This window comes from Schistocerca americana, chromosome 4 (genome assembly GCF_021461395.2).
Source record: "Schistocerca americana isolate TAMUIC-IGC-003095 chromosome 4, iqSchAmer2.1, whole genome shotgun sequence".
NCBI classification, from domain to species: Eukaryota; Metazoa; Arthropoda; class Insecta; order Orthoptera; family Acrididae; genus Schistocerca; species Schistocerca americana.
This window is the reverse complement of record NC_060122.1, coordinates 105,603,572-105,626,665: the sequence shown is the minus strand read 5'-3', so window position 1 is coordinate 105,626,665 and position 23,094 is coordinate 105,603,572. Positions and strand designations below refer to the sequence as shown.

The 23,094-nt window shown below is 44.9% G+C and overlaps 1 pseudogene; it reads right to left on the bottom strand.

Annotated features, from left to right (window-relative positions):
• Positions 1–14,550: 14,550 nt before the first annotated feature.
• On the bottom strand, positions 14,551–14,668 carry LOC124614642 (annotated as a pseudogene).
• Between the last annotated feature and the right edge of the window lie 8,426 nt (positions 14,669–23,094).

Below are 23,094 nucleotides of genomic sequence, written 5' to 3'. Positions count from 1 at the left end.
GCACGTGCCCGTCGACCTGGGACCGGACCGCAGCGACGCACGGATGCACGCCAAGACCGTAGGATCCTACGCAGTGCCGTAGGGGACCGCACCGCCACTTCCCAGCAAATTAGGGACACTGTTGCTCCTGGGGTATCGGCGAGGACCATTCGCAACCGTCTCCATGAAGCTGGGCTACGGTCCCGCACACCGTTAGGCCGTCTTCTGCTCACGCCCCAACATCGTGCAGCCCGCCTCCAGTGGTGTCGCGACAGGCGTGAATGGAGGGACGAATGGAGACGTGTCGTCTTCAGCGATGACAGTCGCTTCTGCCTTGGTGCCAATGATGGTCGTATGCGTGTTTGGCGCCGTGCAGGTGAGCGCCACAATCAGGACTGCATACGACCGAGGCACACAGGGCCAACACCCGGCATCATGGTGTGGGGAGCGATCTCCTACACTGGCCGTACACCACTGGTGATCGTCGAGGGGACACTGAATAGTGCACGGTACATCCAAATCGTCATCGAACCCATCGTTCTACCATTCCTAGACCAGCAAGGGAACTTGCTGTTCCAACAGGACAATGCACGTCAGCAAGTATCCCGTGCCACCCAACGTGCTCTAGAAGGTGTAAGTCAACTACTCTGGCCAGCAAGATCTCCGGATCTGTCCCCCATTGAGCATGTTTGGGACTGGATGAAGCGTCGTCTTACGCGGTCTGCACGTCCAGCACGAACGCTGGTCCAACTGAGGCGCCAGGTGGAAATGGCATGGCAAGCCGTTCCACAGGACTACATCCAGCATCTCTACGATCGTCTCCATGGGAGAATAGCAGCCTGCATTGCTGCGAAAGGTGGATATACACTGTACTAGTGCCGACATTGTGCATGCTCTGTTGCCTGTGTCTATGTGCCTGTGGTTCTGTCAGTGTGATCATGTGATGTATCTGACCCCAGGAATGTGTCAATAAAGTTTCCCCTTCCTGGGACAATGAATTCACGGTGTTCTTATTTCAATTTCCAGGAGTGTACGAGGCGGTCTTAGGCGATCGCTTCTGTGGTTCTCTTTGTTCAGAGAGCCATCATTTACCTCGCTTTTTTTCTGTAGCCTGATAGAGGTACGGCATATTGTGTATGTGTAGGTTTTGTCTACATCAATATTACTGATTATCCAGGCCGCCTGCTTCGCTGGAGAACCTGCGTCCGACCGCGGAAAGTCTCCGTGTCTGCTTGCAGCTAAGGCAAAGGGTAGCGGCGGATGGTGGCCACAGCGGTCCCTTCCCACGACCAGCCGCATTACAAAAAGCGGTTTGGAGAGTTCTCTGGAATTTCTTTGTTGTTCCAGGGATTGAAAATCAGATTCACTGAACAAAGCACTCCATCTGACGCTGGGGTAATTCTCGTCAGATACTAGGAACGGAGCAGAAAAACACTTCTACCTCTGCCAGGGCTGGGGTAGGCAAGTCGCTCTTTGTCTGCTAATATACGCTGAGGAGATCAAATACTTACGGTGTCGAGAAAATTTCTCTCGATAGCTATGTGACGACACTACAATGCTTTTTCATTAATTTCCAATGTATGCTGCAATATGGTTTATTGCTTACGAGTAGTTCAAATGGTTCAAATGGCTCTAAACACAATGGGACTTAACATCTGTAATCCAGTCCCCTAGACGTAGAACTACTTAAACCTAACTAACCTACGGAAATCACACACAGCCATGCCCGAGCCAGGATTCGAACCTGCGACCGTAGCAGCAGCGTGGTTCCGGACTGAAGCGCCTAGATTCGCTCAGCCACAGCGGCTGGCGGTCTTACGAGTGGAAGAGGGTGGGTTGTGATTTGTTTCACATTAATTTCGATGTCTTTTTCGTATGAGAGCAGTTAAGCATTTACCACGAATTTCGCCGGCCATTGTGGCCAAGCAGTTCTAGGCGCTTCAGTCCGCAACCGCGCGACCTCTACGGAAGCAGGTTCGAATCCTGCCTGGGGTATGTATGTGTGTGATGTCCTGAGGCTAGTTTGGTTTAAGTAGTTCTAATATGTTAAGATCCATAGTGCTCAGAGCCATTTGAACCATTTTTGAACGATGAATTGTGTATGTGCACATCTGTCTGTGTGTGTGTGTGAGTGTGTTTGAAGCGTTAATGCTAAATAATATTATTTTCTTCCGAGACGAATGAAGCATTCTCCATCAGTTCTGGTAGCATATTTTGGTCTTCCTACACTTCAATGATGGTTTGCTGCCCTATCCATTCTTACTGTGTATCAGTAAACAAGCTACTCAGCAGTAATACCAAGTAATCTCTAGGGAGCAGTGAAATAGGACAAAGTTGCCGAGAAATAAAGACAGCACTGTTTATCTGAATTCCAATGACCAGGGCTGCAGGGTGTTTGTCGAGGAGGGCATACAACAATGCAGCAGGAGCATTCCGTCCAACACTCTGATCATCACATGTGCAGTTACTGTTTATTTTTTAGTATATGTCCTAATATTTTCGGGTGATATTGTGGATTTTTTTCCAGTGGGATAACACCAGTGGTATGACATCGTTAGTTTTTGAGATCTATTGCGATTTTAGGAGTTCCTCGTGTAGTGCTATGTATATTGATATGTAATTAGGAGCGATCATTATGATTGATTATGTAATTAGGATCAATCTTTACTTTGTTTCCCCATCCAAAATAAATAAAGTACAGTAACCTAATCTTCCTATCCTGCATTTGGACAGATACTGACCATTTCTCTATGTATGGGGATGGACTTGGGCATTCTGCACAGATGGACTGGGGTTTGCGTCCTATAAAGGGCGACTGCCATTTTGAATTATCTGCCACACAATGATATCCACTATTTACATGTCTAACTGTAAACAACACATGGTTAAAAATCGAAACCACAGTTATATTCATTGGAGGAAAGCTAACGTTCTTCCCCCAGTTCCCCAATGGGTTGTAATGTCTGCACAGCCTTGGGACAAATACATTCGCGCAATTTTTTTAAATTCCAGTCATTTCTTGAGTTCTAAATTCCCGCGAATAGGGGCGGTGGGCAGGGGGGAGGGGCGAGGAGGGGAAGGTGAGGAGGCAGGGGAGGCCAAATTTGTGTAATTAAATTGATTAAGCTGTGTAATTAAATTGTGACATTGCCACATGTACCACTACAACCCTTACCAGGCTGGCGGAGAGGTATAAAATTTGGCAACAATGCAGACTGCACTCATATCAGATTTGCTGTACTACAATCGGTACCTGAACATGCCACTATTTTGCGGGATGAATGGTGTAAGATTCTCTTAAAAAACACGCAGCATCATTATTTATCGATTCCGGGACGACTGCTATCGGTTTTGAATGGCAACGATTTTCCTACACCATATTACACGTGGTACTGTGCTTTGTTTTTGGTGTTTCCATATTTGTGTCGACCCCTTTGTAAGTAGAAGTTGAAAAATAATTTTAAATCATTCTTAAAACATTTGTACCAAGCTGTCGGCAGTTTAGTTCAATTAAAAAATGAAACAAAGCTTTTTCTTTCTTCAGGCATGATGTATTTGCGAGTGGACCTACTGTAACTGACTAATTTGTTTCTGTTTTTGAAGGCGGCATGATGGTCAAAGTCGCCTTTCACGTGTCTGTTGAGTGTGTATCGCCCGCTCGCTCGTCGAAAGACCCGCACCTAAAGACTAGTAAGTTGCACATGTTACACCAGTACCCAAGAATGGGAATAGTGATCCGCCTGAATCACATATCCATATCGAAAAGCTTCAAATGGCTCTGAGCACTATGGGACTTAACATCTGAGGTCATCAGTCCCCTAGAACTTAGAACTACTTAAACCTAACTAACCTAAGAACATCACACACATATCCATACCCGAGGCATGATTCGAACCTGCGACCGTAGCGGACGCGCATGTCCAGACTGAAGTTTAGAACCGCTCGGCCACCACGGCCGGTTATCCATATCGCTAACGTCAGTTTGCAGTAGGGTTTTGGATCAAATACTGTGTTTAAACTTTTTTAATTACCTTGTAGAAAACGATTTATTTACAAACGGCCAATACCGATCCAGAGAACGTCGTTCTCGCGAAACGCAACCAGCTCTTTATTTTCGCGAAGTAATGAATGCAATCGACAAGGGATGTGAAATTGATTACATATTTTTATATGTCCAGAAGGAATTTACACCGTGCCTCACAAGCGACTTCTTATCGAGTTGGGTGCCTATGGAGTATCGTCTCAGTTGTGTGTTTCGATTCTTGATTTCCTATCAGAAAGTCAAACTTCATCGCAATTGACTGGAATTCATTTAGTAAAACGGAAGTAATATCTGGCGTCCCCAGAGAAGTGTTATATTCCCTCTGTTGTTCCTCATTTACATGAACAAAAGTAGGAGACAATTTGAGGGCGCCTCTGATTGCTAGCAGATGATGTTGTCATTAACCTTCTTGTGAAGTCATCAGATGATCAAGACCAATTCTGTATAGTGCGAAAAGTGATTATTGACACTAAATAATTAAGTGTAAAGCACTAAAACTACCATAAGGAATCCGCTAAATTTTAGGTACACAAAAATAACAAAATCTGAACGCTGTAAATTCTGCTAAATACTTAAGAATTAGTATTATGAATAACTAAAACTGGTACAATTGAACCGTGGATTTAATTTCAAAATATTTTTTCTTAAAGAATTTACTTTATTTACTAGCGATTCATCAAGAACATTAACACATGTAATCACACTATGTGAACTTGGAAGTAGTTTGCCAATGGGTAACTGATGAACACACTTACCTTCAACAAATGGAAATTTTATTCCTAAAAACACTTTTCTTTAAAAAAAACAGATTTAAAAATTATAATCAGAAAGCACCCTCTAAATATGAAGTTACAATTTATTCAGAGGCAGAAATAACATTTTTAAATTAATAATATTTTATTTTATTTTATTTTATTTTATTTTTTTTTTTTTTTTTTTTTTTACAGTATGAACTTTCGAGCTGAGAACCTTGCCGCTCCCATTTAACACGGCCATAGTCACGACCGCTCACAACAAGACTACATTGGTGCAAATCTGCAACACACCAGATTACTTTAAACTAAAAATTTTAACAACTGACACAAACACATAAACTATGTACCCCGTCGGAGGGGTGAAAATGGTACAAAACACTCACATTAAAAAAAATTACTTGCCACCGAAAGTGCAACTTGTGTTCAAAAGAAAACTCTTACGGTGGAAGGGTGGCAACTTTATATACTAAAATGACCATTATATAAAAACCCATGAAATGCAGTCTTCCATAAAATGTACAAACATGCTCTACATTACACATATACCGCCTCTCAAGATGATAGGCAAGATATAAACATATTTCAGGACTTCGGCTTTTACACCTTAAGCAATAAATTCGTTAGCACCGAATCCAACAAACATGACAGAGGCAGCTATTGACGTATCGCAGATTGACAGGTGGATTACTGAACAACCCGAACCGCAGATTACTCTAACCCGCCACTACTCCACAAGGGAAAAACGGACCACCCAATTCATAAATAACCACCTTCCCGCGGGTGGGCAAACGGAGAAGAATGGTGAGACGACCCCAAAACAGAGCGGCTGCTGACCTCACCAAGAAAACAAGTAGAATTTAACGAGTAAATGAAACAACATATCTCCAAACACTTAACTTCTAATAAACTGCGATTTCTGGCTAAGACCTGGCGCAGCACCCCCAAAACGCTTTCCCGAACCGTCCGCTGCCAGCCGCTTGAACGGACGAAGGTAGGCGCGCCGATCTCCCGTCTCACGGCGTCGCAGCTCGCACCGGCGAGCCCGATGTCGTGGTTTGACTCCTGTTGCTCTCGTGTCGACCGTGAAGCCACTACCCGTTTCTATAAGGCGCGGCCCACTGGACTCACGTGGGGACCTCACATGCGCCGACGCTCAAGGCGGACAAGTCATTTTGTGTCTCAGTGCGCGACCGACCAACCTATCGATCCAGCCGCCAATGACCGTTACCCGAGCAACTCGAGCACACTGGCGGCCTAACGCACAGACTCAGATGCAGGAACTCAGCCCGGACCGGGTGACCACTAGCTGATTTCTGTTACTGGTGGAGTGGAAAGACTCTCTTTTCCTGGCTTTAAAGTTTGATCCAAACGACAGACATACTAGCACTCCGACGACGGACAGACAGTAACTGCCGGACAAATGTGAACGAGAGAGACCAGCAAATGGTGACGCGAGACTGACCCAGACTCACTCCGACGGACCAACCGCCACTGGCGAGCTTATAGCGCCCCTTAAATGCACGTGAACAGGCCACCTTTCCACTTTTCCACCAGAGGGAGACACCAAAGCTGCGATTGCCACAGTGGCGCCACCGCCAGAAACGGAGGGCGACTGCTTTACACTACGCGCTGCAGCGCGCTCTTCAAAACAGCAATTTTTACCACGGCTCAACGATCACATATGAAATGTTGAGGGGAAAGCTAAGCAAAGAGTGCGATTTATTAGCAGACAACTTAGGAATAGCAACAGGTCTACTAGAGAGACTGTTTAAGCTAATCTCGTTTGCCCTCTTCTAGACTACTGGTGTGCGTTGTATCCGAATCAGATAGGCCTGACACAGGACATTGGAAAAGTCTAAGGAAGGGCAGCACGTTTCGTATTACCGTGAAATAAGTCAGTGAGTGCTACGGATATGATACGCGAATTGGGGTGGCAGTCATTAAAACAAAAGCGTTTACGTTGCAGCAGGATCTTCTCATGAAATTGCTATCATCAACTTTTTCCTAAGAGTGCGAAAATATTTTTTTGGAGCCGCCTACACAAGGGAGAAATTATAGTCATAATAAAAGAAGAGAAATCGGAGCTCACATGGAAAGATTTAAGAGTTCGTTTTTCCAGCGCTCTCTTCGATAGAAGAACGGTAGAGATATTCATTGAGGAGCCAAAGAAACTGGGAGACCAGTCTAATATCGTGTAGGACCACAGCGAGCATGCAGAACTGTCGCTACACTACGTGGCATGGACTCGACTAATGTCTGAAGTTGTGCTGGAGGAAACTGACACCATGAATCTTGCGGGACTGTCCATAAATCCGTAGGTGTACGCAGTGTGAGAGACGGTGGGGGGGGGGGGGGGGGAGAGGGGTGGAGAACTCTTCTGAACAGCACATTGCAAGGCATCTTAGATAGGCCCAATAATGTTCATGCTGGGAAGTTTTGTGGCCAGTAGAAGTGTTTAAACCCAGAAGAGTGTTTCTGGTCCCACTTTGTAGCAATTCTAGACGCGTGGAATGTCCGATTGTCCTGCTGGAATTCCCAAGTCCGTCGGAATGCACAACGGACATGAATGACTGTAGGTGATGTCTCACCTGTCGAAGCAGTATAACGACGTATCTGGAGTCCCGTATCACTCCAACTGCACACGCCCCACCCCCACACCATTACATGGTCTCCACCAGCTTTAACAGTCCCTTGCTGACAAGCAGGGTCCATGGATTCATGAAGTTGTCTCTATACCCGTACGCATCCACCCACTCGATATAATTTGAAACGAGACTCGTCCGACCAGACAATATGTTTCCAGTCATCAATAGCCAAATGTCGGTGATGACGGACCCAGGCGAGGCTTTGTGTCCTAGGGCTGTCAAGAGTACACGGGTGGTTCTTCGGCGGCAAAAGCCCGTATCGATGACACTTGTTGACGGCCCAGCATTGAAATATGCAGCAATTTGACCTGTCGCGTTGACCTATTCGCTTCAATCGTCGTTAGTCCCGTTCTTGCAGAATCTTTTCCCGGCCGCTGTGATGTCGGATATTTGATGTTCTAACGGATTCCTGATATTCACGGTACACTCGTGAAATGGTCGTACGAGAATATCCCCAGTTCTCGCTACCTCGGAGATGCTGTTTCCCATCGCAAGTGCGCCGACTGTAACACCAAATTCAGACTCCCTGAAGTCTTGATAACCTGCCATTGTGGCAACAGCAATCTGTCTAACCACAGCGCCAGGCTCTTGTTGTCTTATACAGGCGTTGCCGAACGCAGCGCCGTATTCTGCCTGTTTACATATGTCTGTATTTGAATACGCATGCCTGTTCCAGTTTCTTAGGCGCTTCAGTGTAGCTTGAAGGTGATTCCATGTACCCTCTGCCAGGCACTTAATTTTGGATTGTAGAATTCTCATGTACATGTAGATGCAGACAAATAAAGCAGACTGCGCTGTGAGTGATGATCTGCTATGCAAATTCCTGTTGTGGATTTCCCGTCCTAAGTACAACTACGTACATCCACAATTGACAAACCACTATGAAGTGCGTCGCAGGGGTATGTACGAGTACAGTAATACCACAAGTTATGATTCTTTTCCTTTTCCGTCGCAGACTGTGCGTGTGAAGAACGATTGCTTAAATAACGCTGTGCGTGCTGTTATTAGTTCACACTTGTACTCACGATACCCGCGAGAGCGGTAAGTATGGGTATGAGGTGTTTTCTGGATTCTCCACTTAATACTGGCTGTTGAAATTTCGTAAGCAGGCTTTCTGAAGGACAATTTACGTCTCTCTCTTCAAGGGACTGCCAATACGGTTTCTACAGTATGGCGTGGCGATCGCCCTTTAGCCAAACCTGTGACCATCCCTGCTGCTGCCGCCGTTGTTTCTATGCGGTCAGTACTCCCGTCAGTCCTATTTTGTTTGGGTCTCATAATGCGTGAACAATATTCCGGCATGAGAGGCACAAATGATTTACAAGCAGTCCTCTCTGCAGATTGACAGCGTTTTCCCAGTATTCTGCCAATAAACCAATGTTTTCCATCTGCCCTACCAACGACTGTGCCGATGTGATTGTTCCATTTCATATCATTACATCTCGTTACCGGGAAATATTTGTATGAATGGGTTCATTCCAATACTGAGTCACTAATGTTGTACTGTTAGGATACTGCGTTTTCTTTAGTTTTGTGAAATGCATAATTTTACATTCCTGTAAATTTAAAGAAAGTCGCTAGTCTTTTCACCAGCCTGAAATCTCATCAAAAGTGGAGAGAATATTTTTTCAGCTTTTTCTCAGTCAGTGCTTCTTTATACACTCCTGGAAATTGAAATAAGAACACCGTGAATTCATTGTCCCAGGAAGGGGAAACTTTATTGGCACATTCCTGGGTTCAGATACATCACATGATCACACTGACAGAACCACAGGCACATAGACACAGGCAACAGAGCATGCACAATGTCGGCACTAGTACAGTGTATATCCACCTTTCGCAGCAATGCAGGCTGCTATTCTCCCATGGAGACGATCGTAGAGATGCTGGATGTAGTCCTGTGGAACGGCTTGCCATGCCATTTCCACCTGGCGCCTCAGTTGGACCAGCGTTCGTGCTCGACGTGCAGACCGCGTGAGACGACGCTTCATCCAGTCCCAAACATGCTCAATGGGGGACAGATCCGGAGATCTTGCTGGCCAGGGTAGTTGACTTACACCTTCGAGAGCACGTTGGGTGGCACGGGATACATGCGGACGTGCATTGTCCTGTTGGAACAGCAAGTTCCCTTGCCGGTCTAGGAATGGTAGAACGATGGGTTCGATGACGGTTTGGATGTACCGTGCACTATTCAGTGTCCCCTCGACGATCACCAGTGGTGTACGGCCAGTGTAGGAGATCGCTCCCCACACCATGATGGCGGGTGTTGGCCCTGTGTGCCTCGGTCGTATGCAGTCCTGATTGTGGCGCTCACCTGCACGGCGCCAAACACGCATACGACCATCATTGGCACCAAGGCAGAAGCGACTCTCATCGCTGAAGACGACACGTCTCCATTCGTCCCTCGATTCACGCCTGTCGCGACACCACTGGAGGCGGGCTGCACGATGTTGGGGCGTGAGCGGAAGACGGCCTAACGGTGTGCGGGACCGTAGCCCAGCTTCATGGAGACGGTTGCGAATGGTCCTCGCCGATACCCCAGGAGCAACAGTGTCCCTAATTTGCTGGGAAGTGGCGGTGCGGTCCCCTACGGCACTGCGTAGGATCCTACGGTCTTGGCGTGCATCCGTGCGTCGCTGCGGTCCGGTCCCAGGACGACGGGCACGTGCACCTTCCGCCGACCACTGGCGACAACATCGATGTACTGTGGAGACCTCACGCCCCACGTGTTGAGCAATTCGGCGGTACGTCCACCCGGCCTCCCGCATGCCCACTATACGCCCTCGCTCAAAGTCCGTCAACTGCACATACGGTTCACGTCCACGCTGTCGCGGCATGCTACCAGTGTTAAAGACTGCGATGGAGCTCCGTATGCCACGGCAAACTGGTTGACACTGACGGCGGCGGTGCACAAATGCTGCGCAGCTAGCGCCATTCGATGGCCAACACCGCGGTTCCTGGTGTGTTCGCTGTGCCGTGCGTGTGATCATTGCTTGTACAGCCCTCTCGCAGTGTCCGGAGCAAGTATGGTGGGTCTGACACACCGGTGTCAATGTGTTCTTTTTTCCATTTCCAGGAGTGTAGATAATGGATTACCTGTGTCTGAGGTTTATATTAATATCCCTTGACAGGTTATTAACATGTCTTAGGTCCTTTAGCGCCAACCTATTCAAATACAATGGGCCAGTGATGAACATAGCCGTGAAGCCACTCTATACGGCGAGACGTTCAGCATACAGAGAAACTTCATGCACAGTGACTATACGTGAAGATCCCCATACTCATAAATTGTGTGTTCACCCCACAAATCAGAGAAAAACTTCGTCTGCCCATAGGATAGTTCAGGGCCAGCCCTCCTCAACTTCAATCCTTGTGAGAGAGTGGAGGGTGAAGTGGCTTCACGGCTATGTTCATCTACAGCTACATCTACACACATACTCCGCAATCCACCATACGGTGCGTGGCGGAGGGTACCTCGTACCACAACTAACATCTTCTCTCCCTGTTCCACTCCCAAACAGAACGAGGGAAAAATGACTGCCTATATGCCTCTGTACGAGTCCTAATCCCTCTTATCTTTGTCGTCTTTCCGTAAAATACAAGTTGGAGGCAGTAAAATTGTACTGCAGTCAGCCTCAAATGCTGGTTCTCTAAATTTCCTCAGTAGCGATTCACTAAAAGAACGCCTCCTTTCCTCCACAGACTCCCACCCGAGTTGCTGAAGCATTTCCGTAACACTCGCGTGATGATCAAACCTACCAGTAGCAAATCTAGCAGCCCGCATCTGAATTGCTTCTATGTCCTCCCTCAATCCGACCTGATAGGGATCCCAAACGCTCGAGCAGTACTCAAGAATAGGTCGTAGTAGTGTTTTATAAGCGGTCTCCTTTACACTGGCCCATTGTATTTGAATAGGTTGGCGCTAAAGGACCTAAGTTACACTGTGAATAACAAAGGACCAAGTAAACTTCTCTGAGCACGCCTGAAATTACCACTGTATCTGTCAATGACTTTCCAAGCTAACATTATGATGTGTCTTGCCTACCAAGAACTACTCAAACCAGCCAAAATTTGTATTTGTTACTCCCATATTCCTATTTTTGTTGATAAACGGAGATCGTGATACAATCCTACTGGTGTGGTCCTGAGTCAGGCGGTTGCCGGAACTCACGAAATACTGAATCTATCCTATTTCCGTAATCTATGCCTTTTGACGACATTATATGACAAAAGCACAAGTTGGGTGTCGCACGATCGATGTTCTCTGAATTGTTACAGGTTGGCTTGGAGGACGGGCCGTGTTCCGGCCATGTTTTGAATACGCACGACTGTATCGACTTGTTCGGCTGTCTTTCCATTGATTCGCGACGAAAGATCGACTGAGAATACTAAGAGTCGTTGGATTAGAGGTGTCTAAACTAATAATGTTTGGTGGTTTCGGAGTTTATCCTTGTTTATTTCGAGCAATAAGTGAGTCCAGTGAAGCATATCATATGGTAGAAGTTCCCATTCTGATTCATTTCTCGAAATCTTTTTCGCCTGCCATTTGCATTCTGGCATGGTATGGTAGTGTAATCAGCACCTATAGTATAATCCAGTTTGAGAGGTCTTTCTGTCCGCACAATGGCATACTTAAAATATAATTATTTATAGTTAATATGCCCGTATTATTCCGTGCGAGTCTGCCATCATGTACATCGTAACAGTGCCTGACGAGCCTCTTAGGAAATAATAGAAACAAAAATGATTTTGAACTCAGAGTATACATGTTCTTCTTCCCCTGTTCCGTTTCGCAGATTGGACTTACATTCATAAAAAGTTTTGCAAGTGATAACCGAGGATACATTCATTCATACCCCTTTTCTGTACGCCAATTGTGGTAGCACACCAAAGTAACGCATATGGTTAATGAGCCTTATACATACACTACACATTCTAGACACAATTTTACGACCTTTGATGTGGCCGGCGGTGAAGAGTTGAGGACCTTGGTAAACGAAGACCTAAATTGCTTGGATGTAGATAATAGTTAAAAAAACTCAAGGTACACTAGATCCTATGTGATGCAAGGTGCCTGATGCAAAGTAGTCGTGTTTGTGGTAATATGTACGTCTTGGCCACAAATTTATGATCTATGTAAAGGACCATGCATTCACCTCAGTTTCTAGTGAATACCGCAACATAACGTAGGATCTCGTGTCCAGCTATGAATATAACATTTCGACCGTTACAGACGTGGCTCTCATCACTTGCCATAAAAGATTTTCCAACTAGACCGAAATGATCGCATCAGACAGGCAAATTCATAGCACACCAGCAGATAAATATACTACAAAAATGAATAAAGTGCATCAAAACATAGAGAAAATATACAAATATCTATTACACAGCAGCTTGGAGCCACAGTCACAAACGAGATATCAAACTGTAGTTGTAGATGTCACTGCTTGTCGCCTTGTAACAAGATATCAAATATAACCACTATTACAGATTTTAACTATGTCTATTCAATCAAATATGCAACAATTCTGAATCCTCCACTAATACAAAACTTATGAATATAGTATTATCTCCTGATGCACCACATTTTTAAAATTGTAAGTTAGTAAATGAAGCAGTTACTCTTCTCAGCCATGAATGAGGACGTATCTCATTCGCATATGAGGCAACCAGCGCTGAAAGCACCATCGGAAAGAACTCAAAAACACACTGAATTTAAGCAGACCACAGTCATGCATACTTAAGTATTTAATGATGTTCTGTTACTTAAAGCGAGTATCGTGTGCGTGCGAAATACGCATTTTTACTATCTTTTAATCAACCAATATTTGTGGCACAATACGTTAAGTCAGAAACTGACCACGCAGAGGGATGATCCTCTCATCACGTGTAAATTTGAGAAACGTTCTGCATTCAGCGTGGTCAAAAGAATCGCTTTTAAATACGAAACGTTGATAAAGAGTAAGTATAGTTTAAAATGTTCCGTCCATGTGCTGCTCAGTCTCCATATTACAACTTCGTCTTGTATCTGATACAGCTTCTCTGTACATCTTTAATCTCGTGAATGTCTGCAGATTCACCTCATTTGGGCAAGAATATACGGATTGACTATTACAAAGAAGAAAACGGCAGCCAGCCACCGTTAACAGTGCTATGTATGCATATAAATAGCGCCGTTACCGGCTTCGAAATGATAGGTGCAACTAAACGTGAACAGGTATGTGAAGAAGAACCGATCGGTTCGAAACCATCTGAACGTGGATAACAATCTGAACCTAAACATGTCGCTTGGAAATCAGTAACGACGTTATTTGTGCGAATAAACAGCATTATTAACCGTGGCTGGTTGCTATTTTCTTCTTTGAAAGAGTCAACCTGCATTTTCTACGCTGCCACGGTCCTACAATTTCAGTTTTCAACAGAACAGCACAAAGAAACAAAAATTCTTTACTTTGTTCACTTTCAGAAGTTTTACTAAAATTTAGTTACCGATTTTCTCTGTTGCCCAGTCAACCAGCGACACAGTTAAAACAGTCACCCAACAAACTCATGTAAACGTTAGCTTCTGCACCAACGGTTACAGGTAATGTTAATACCTTCCGATATGAATACACCATAAGGTAATTTTCCAGGAAATCGACGTTTCTATTTTTCGTCAACATGTGGGTTACAGTTCTTACCAACATTAGCAACATTAAAATTCTCTTTTGTAAATGAAAGTCGTCGAAGTATAACAAAAAAAGATAATTAGGTTTTTACTTTTAACTCTTCTCAAAATTAGTGTCTTTCATATGCATTTAACTAACTGATTATTCTTCCATATTAAGTACAACTATAAAACTTCATCTTTGGTGTCCAAGGTAGTATGCATCATATAATGAATATTAGTTAAGTTTCCACATCTACATTTACATAACGAACTAACTAACTCCGTCCGAAAAGGCCTTGGAAGGCCCAACGGTACCGGCCGGCCTTCCTCAGCCCACAGGCGTCACTGGATGCGGATATGGAGGGGCATGTGGTCAGCACACCGCTCTCCCGGCCGTATGTCAGTTTACGAGACCGGAGCCGCTACTTCGCAATCAAGTAGCTCCTCAGTTTGCCTCACAAGGGCTGAGTTCACTCCGCTTGCCAACAGCGCTCGGCAGACCGGATGGTCACCCATCCCATTGGTAGACCAGCCCGACCGCGCTTAACTTCGGTGATCTGACGGGAACTGGTGTTACCACTGCGGCAATGCCGTTGGCCTACATCTACATGGATACTCTGAAATCACATTCAAGTGTCTGAGGGTTCATCGAACCAGCTTCTCAACAATTCTGCCATTCCCATCTCGAACAGTGCTTGGAAAATACGAACACCTATATCTTTCCGCACGAGCTCTGATTTGCCTTATTTTATTATTGTGATCTTTCCTTCCTACGTTAATCGGCGTCGCCGAAATACTTTCGCATTCGGAGGAGAAATTTGGTGATAGAAATTTCGTGACAAGATTTCGCCTCAATGAAAAGCGCCTTTGTTTTAGTGATGTCCACCCCATATCAAGTCAGTGACACACTCTCCCCTACTTCGCAACAAGACAAAACGTGCTGCTCTTCTTTGAACTTTCTCGCTGTACTCTGTTAATGCCATCTGTAAGGATCCCAGACCGCGGAGCAATACTGCAAAAGAGGACGGACAAACGTAGTGTATGTAGACAGTCTCCTTAGTAAAATGTTCAAATGTGTATGAAATCTTATTGGACTTAACTGCTAAGGTCATCAGTTCCTAAGCTTACACACTACTTAACCGAAATTATCCTAAGGACAAACACACACCCATGTCCGAGGGAGGACTCGAAACTCCGCCGGGACCAGCCGCACAGTCCATGACTGCAGCTCTCTAGACAGCTCGGCTAATCCCACGCGGCAGTCTCCTTAGTAGATCTGTTACATATTCTGCCAATAAAACTCTGTCTTTGGTTCATCTTCCCCACAGCAATTTAAGTTGTTCGTGGTTGTAATTACTAGGTATTTAGTTGAATTTACGGGCTTTAGATTTGACTGATTTATCGTGTAACCGAAGTTTAACGGATTCCTTTTAGCACTCATGTGAATGACCTCACACTTATTTAGGGGTCAATTGCCAATTTACGCACAATACAGATATCTTTTCTAAATCATTTTGCAATCTGTTTTGATCTTCTGATGACTTAACTAGACGATAAACGACAGCATCACCTGCAAACAACCTAAGACGACTGCTCAGATTGTATCGTAAATCATTTATATTTTTCATAAAACATTTCAATTTCTTGTATTTCCACTAGCGAGGTATAGTGGTTGGCCACGTAATACATCATTCCGTGAAAAAGAATTTCATTCGAGGGTGACCAAAAATTAAAATGGACGTTATATTCGTTATTAATTCAGTTGTTTTACTGTAACACCATAGACGTCCCGCAGTAGTCACCGCTCACCAGATCTTCGCGACATACATACAAGAAGTATTGATCAGCTTCGTAGTTGAGACTAAACAAAAATTTTAATACAACTAAAGCTGAACTTTGACCAGGTAAACCTTATGTAGTGACGTACAGGTACCGTAGAGCTTTATGTAGGGTGCTTGTAAAAATTAGCACGAAATCCACGGAAGGAAGCACTCGTAATTTCCGAAGTACTACCAGCAGTAGAGCTAACATAATGACTGTGCGTAAGGACTGACAAAGAATGAATTGTCAGTGTCAACAAAATTCAACAACAGCGGCGTGCTTTAAGATATTACTTTATTTTATTCTGAAGGCTACCAGTATCGGCATTTCATTATGCCATCTTCAGGACGCTTATGAATTTTATTATCATTGACAATTACTTAATCAGCTGATGTCCCCTAGCACTGTAATCAGTGCTAAGTGACACCACCGGACAGGGGATGACCGGAAACTAGTGATTTGGAATCATAAGTCAGCTATATCCTGGGCAATGCGATGGAAGGGTTTATGTTTGACAAATATCTGGAAATCGTTACCTGCCATCATGTTTAGTACCACCAGTTTAGTAAGGAGGATGTGGTGCTACGGTATGGGCGTATTTTGCTTGGTTACGGTGTGGCCTCTCTACTCCGCTTAATGAAACATTATATGCGGAGGAATACGAACACATTTTACAACATTATGTACTTCGTATGCTAGAGGAACAGTTCGGAGACGTTGTTTGTTTTTATAAGCATGAAATAGCACCCTGTCATAAACCAGAAACTGTGAGGTATAACAAAATCGCCGTTCCTATGTGAACTTGATGGAACCTCTTGGGAATGAGACCACAGCATCCAACATCGCAACCCTCTCTCTGGTTTCAGTTCAGCTGAAAGGAATCCGGATACTTTTGGTCAGATAGTGTACACAGTGTCACAAAACATGTAATCTGCAAAAGTTTGCTGCAATGCTGTGCAACCTCTGTGTCACTGCACTTGTTTATTGTTAGGACCAGTTTTTTGTAAATTTGAATGGTGAACCATTTCGTTAATACTCAGTTGCTTCGCTGGAACGTCATCCGATGCTCGCTTGTTTAATGGTGAGCGACGAGGAGTCTATGGACTTACACAGTAAGTCACTAGTAGTAACGCTGCTAAGATCCTATGGGACCAAACTGCTGAGGTCATCGTTGCCTAGGCTTACACACTATTTAATCTAACTTAAACTATCTTACGCTAAGAACAACAGACACGCACCCATGCCCGAAGGAGGACTCGAACCTCAGACGGGGGCAGCCGCGCAAACCGTTTCAAGGCGCCTGAGACCGCGCGCCTTCTCCCAACGGCGGTAGTAAGGGATTTGTCCCGTTGTCGTGTAAGCTCTAATCGGCTGCGCCGTTTATATAGTTTACTTTCTGTGAGTGGTAGCCTCTGAACAACGCTTCGCGAGTTGGAAAAGTATACTGTCGCTGTGGCGATGGAATTCGGCCTTAAACTGATCCACAAACATAGAGCTAGTCACTGAATGGATTCCTCTGTGAATGAAAATTGTGTGTAGTTGAAGGAGAGAGGAAGAAAGGAAAGGAAAGGGAGGGATCACTGGTGTCAACTGCATCTGGACTCTAAGCGGAATCAGCGGCGGCGAGTGGAAAATGTGCACCGGACTGGGATTCGAACCCGGGATATCCTGCATACTAGACAGGTGCGCTATGCACTGCAACATCCGGGGAACAGCGTTATCGTAACTCCGTGGACTATGTCGGCAAGCCTCATGGCCAATTCACATTCCCATCGAGCGCCACCATATAGTTTGATTGGCCTAGCTGGGCAATGAGTCCACCTTTTTCAGCGCGGATGCACAAATATGTCTGAACTTGTGTGGAAATCTCAGAGAGCTAACATGGAGGAAATCGACATGGGTGCTCGGTGGCGTTGTGGATCGACCATGAGGCGTGTCGAGATAGTCCGCGCACTTACGATGACGCAATCTCACGGATGGCGCAGTGGTTAACAAGCAGGACATCCAGGGTTCGAATCAAGATGAGGAACACATTTTCACTTGTCGCTGCTGATTCCACGTAACGTCCCATGCATCTGACAGAAGGGATCTCTTCCCTGTCCTTTCCATTTTTCTCTTCTCCACCTTCAGCTTACGTCTAATGTGATGTCTATTCTTTCGGACATGTCCGAAACAAAAGACACCACGCACTCATATAATACACATTGCGTTGCATTTCAATTATGCCCTCTGAGGTGATCCGGTTGTATAGGTGACGGGGTAATCTGAAACAACAGGCCCAAGTGATCTTGGGTTAGCGCTCCTTCCTCAAATTCGGCCTATATTTACATCTGGAATGATAAAGATATTTTTAATCTATTTTTATTTCGCCGTATGGTCACTATGGACTCATGAAGAAACGTGTTATCATAGCCTTGTTGAGCACCAAAATGCAGATATCAAAAACGTGGTTTCAAATGAAACTTGTGGTCCTGTGGTTAAAGAGTAGCTGTTATTGTTGACTTCAGCTGCTCCTTAAGCATTCTCCATACCACAGTACAATGCAATATATGTAATTCTTCATTACTAAAATCATTGTAAACAGTGAATAATCAACAAGCAACCAGAAATTAAATGAACTACTGCTCATGTGCTAATATCCTAGTCTGCACAAACGTTTGATTCAACTATCAATATCCTTAAAATCTTCAGAAGATAATTGAAGTTCTTCTATATCAACGAAGTATTTTTGCGGATTGTATCATCAGGTTGCAACTGGTGCATACTCAACCCACCAGAAGAGTATAATGAAACCTAATTGTAAGTACAAGTTTGATACTGATTTCTTCCCAGACCTACGATATACCCAGATCACTGTTTATTGCACACTCACACACACACACACACACACACACACACAAGCACGTATAAATTATGACCATCTTAAGGGGATGTATGTCCTATGCCGCCAATTTTAATTTATCCAATTTTGTGATCCATTATCTTAGAAACTTTTTAAGACACCAACTTACAATTTTCCATAATTATTGAATGCACCTTTCTAGATAAACTGAAATAGAATTATTACTAAAATCGTATTATGGGGCATGTCATCTTTTTTTTTTTTCACTCAACTTTTTGGCAGAATTTCGTAAATAAATGAACATAAAAACAATACAACTCAGAATATTTTAATTATTCTAGTTCAATGTGTGTTGAATCTCACACTTGGAAGTTGTGAAAATTTCATATCTCTACCGTCAGTACTTTTTTAGAAAATGGTTCATTTTTTGAAAAAAATGTGGTTCAGAGAAGTTTAAAATTTTTTATTACAAATTCTTATACAGACTTGGATTTCTGCCTCTTTTATGTACTAGATTTGCCCTGGCCCAAAGTCTGTGTCTTCTTCAGTGTCACAACATTCCAGTGCTTTCCTCGTCCTTTTCTTTCTTGCTCCTTTTGTCATTTGCTGATAAGCTAACTCTGCCTCACATACACGAAACTCATCCAGTTCCTGTAGTCCTTTATCTGTGTTCTGTCCAGATATTACCCCTAACTTCTCCAGAACCTTACGTCTTTCATAGTTCCCACCATTAAAAGTTACTACAGCATCAGACACTGCTAACTTTAGAGTCATAAGGCCAACAAATACACTCCTGGAAATTGAAATAAGAACACCGTGAATTCATTGTCCCAGGAAGGGGAAACTTTATTGACACATTCCCGGGGTCAGATACATCACATGATCACACTGACAGAACCACAGGCACATAGACACGGGCAACAGAGCATGCACAATGTCGGCACTAGTACAGTGTATATCCACCTTTCGCAGCAATGCAGGCTGCTATTCTCCCATGGAGACGATCGTAGAGATGCTGGATGTAGTCCTGTGGAACTGCTTGCCATGCCATTTCCACATGGCGCCTCAGTTGGACCAGCGTTCGTGCTGGACGTGCAGACCGCGTGAGACGACGCTTCATCCAGTCCCAAACATGCTCAATGGGGGACAGATCCGGAGATCTTGCTGGCCAGGGTAGTTGACGTACACCTTCTAGAGCACGTAGGGTGGCACGGGATACATGCGGACGTGCATTGTCCTTTTGGAACAGCAAGTTCCCTTGCCGGTCTAGGAATGGTAGAACGATGGGTTCGATGGCCGATTTGGATGTACCGTGCACTATTCAGTGTCCCCTCGACGATCACCAGTGGTGTACGGCCAGTGTAGGAGATCGCTCCCCACACCATGATGGCGGGTGTTGGCCCTGTGTGCCTCGGTCGTATGCAGTCCTGATTGTGGCGCTCACCTGCACGGCGCCAAACACGCATGCGACCATCATTGGCACCAAGGCAGAAGCGACTCTCATCGCTGAAGACGACACGTCTCCATTCGTCCCTCCATTCACGCCTGTCGCGACACCACTGGAGGCGGGCTGCACGATGTTGGGGCGTGAGCGGAAGACGGCCTAACGGTGTGCGGGACCGTAGCCCAGCTTCATGGAGACGGTTGCGAATGGTCCTCGCCGATACCCCAGGAGCAACAGTGTCCCTAATTAGCTGGGAATTGGCGGTGCGGTCTCCTACGGCACTGCGTAGGATCCTACGGTCTTGGCGTGCATCCGTGCGTCGCTGCTGTCCGGTCCCCGGGTCGACGACCACTGGCGACAACATCGATGTACTGTGGAGACCTCACGCCCCACGTGTTGAGCAATTCGGCTGTACGTCCACCCGGCCTCCCGCATGACCGCTATACGCCCTCGCTCAAAGTCCGTCAACTGCACATACGGTTCACGTCCACGCTGTCGCGGCATGCTACCAGTGTTAAAGACTGCGATGGAGCTCTGTATGCCACGGCAAACTGGCTGACACTGACGGCGGCGGTGCACAAATGCTGCGCAGCTTGCGCCATTCGACGGCCAACACCGCGGTTCCTGGTGTGTCCGCTGTGCCGTGCGTGTGATCATTGCTTGTACAGCCCTCTCGCAGTGTCCGGAGCAAGTATGGTGGGTCTGACACACCTGTGTCAATATATTCTTTTTTCCATTTCCAGGAGTGTACATTTTTAGGCAAACGCCACCACACAAAACTATTGAAGGACATTCGGGGTCTTCCCGTGTAAACACTTCTTTAGTAGTTCAGGATTTGCCAGATCTCTGTAAATAGGTTTGATTGCCTCTATTACTGCCAAAGGAAGAGAACGTTTATGTGTAAATTAATGCAGGGTGCCAGAAAATTCAATTTTATTGTCGCATTTATCTCTTTATTTACGTATAAAAAGTTATAGAAGTTATTTTTCTACAAAAATAGCCGGTAATCACACTACTTTCAACGAAAACGTATCAGAAGCAAACGATTTATTAGTTTATTCGTAATGCCAACTTCTGAGATGTAGAAGTAGGCACAAACAAAGCAGTTCACAGCCTTCTAGACTATGTACTTCCCACGACATGACTGCTCAACTATGGCAGTGTATGCATAGCTGCAAAATTTGACATTCACACGTCAACATTCAAAATATTATTTAACGGTCTCACAATTATCTGATTTTACTACATTATATATCAAAATGTTCAGGAATGTCCAAAGTACATTATGGAGTAGAAAACAGAAACTGTCAATTTTCAACGAATTTTTTCCGTACAATGTCCCCTTAAAGCATGTTGGTCCAGTTTTTGAACGCAACGCAGCAGCAATTCTGCAAGACATGGATTCGAGAATCTCTTGGTGGATTTTCGAAGGTATCTGGCGCCACATGTCTATGCACCGGCCACGAATTCACTTTAATTACGGTCCGGCTGTCTGTGGGCGTGAAGCTGGCGCCCAATAGCGTACCTACTGCGTCCCATCGGGTACAGATGTTGTCTTTGGTGGCCAAGACATCAATCAGAGGTCACTAGTGCGCTCCTTAAACCACCTGGATTTTGTGACAAAGTCGAAAGCAAACCAGAAAGCTGCGGAGGCTCATAATGTATCAACAGGAGCCTTATATCGACTTGGGGGTCATTTTTATGTGATCGGTTTATTGGCAGATAATATACAAGGTGTTTCTGTAAGATCGTGCAGGAATTTAACAGGACAGAGAGGATGCTCCTCCGTTAAATTTATTTACATTAGCTACAGTTAACTGCAAACACAATCACTGACACAATGAACCTGCTGTTTGTACTATATGTTACAAAATGTACAGTAACTGACGGCCATCAACCTCAATGACTCCTCGGCCCTAGTCAGCCTATCTGGACGTGACCGCCGACCGACCAGCGCCACCCAGTGTGTCTGCACAATGAGACCGGAGGAAGTGTGGCATGGGCGAACAAGATTATGACGCACCCCGACGAATATCTCTGGTGTGTTTCGAATCACATCACAGGTAGATACAATCCTGGCAACTAGTTCCATCGCAATATCCACTGGGGTCTCATACACAAGTGACATTAGGTGCCCTACAGGAAATAATCGAGGGGATTCAGGTCAGGTGACCTCGCAGGCCATGGAATAGTACCTCCCCTTCCAATGCAGCGACCGGGAAATACAGCTTTGAGATGGCTGCAGTGCACCGCCATGTTGAATCCACATCCTCTCACGAACAGCCAAGGGTACATTCTCCGACAACTCAGGTAGAATGTGTTGCACGAACCTCAAGTACGTGTGTTCATTCAGACGGCTAGGTAGGTTTCCTAGTAATCAGGCTCGTCTTCCTTGTTTCCTTGCAGGAAATAAAAGAATATGCATGTAAACAAACAGCACAATACGTGTAAACTTGTACGCATGTAAATAAGCTCGAAAACAGTAATGCTAGACAAAGCGGTAAGCAATATCTCCTTAAGCTGGTTTCTCCCACCCCATGTTCTCGATCTCAAATTCTTGAGTGGAGCATTCTCCATGTCCTGTTACATTTTTGTACCCTCTTATGGAAACACATTGTACAAAGTAATACTTCATTCTACTGAAAATCGTTTTAAATGAAGGCAATGAATAAAGAAACAGTAAGAGGAACCGACTACGCAGTTAAGAGCTATATTGTCATATGCTGAAGTACTGGCAACTATCACTCTCATAGGAACAGTTGTCATATTGAGGAAATGTTCACGTTGTGCAAAACATTCTTCGGAAAATTTCCACATAGTCCATAGCTGTCAGGCACATCCGTTCATTAATGTGTTTGTGAAATGCAGATTGTTGTAAGAGTTAAAGTTAATGATCTGCTATTTAATAATAGCACTA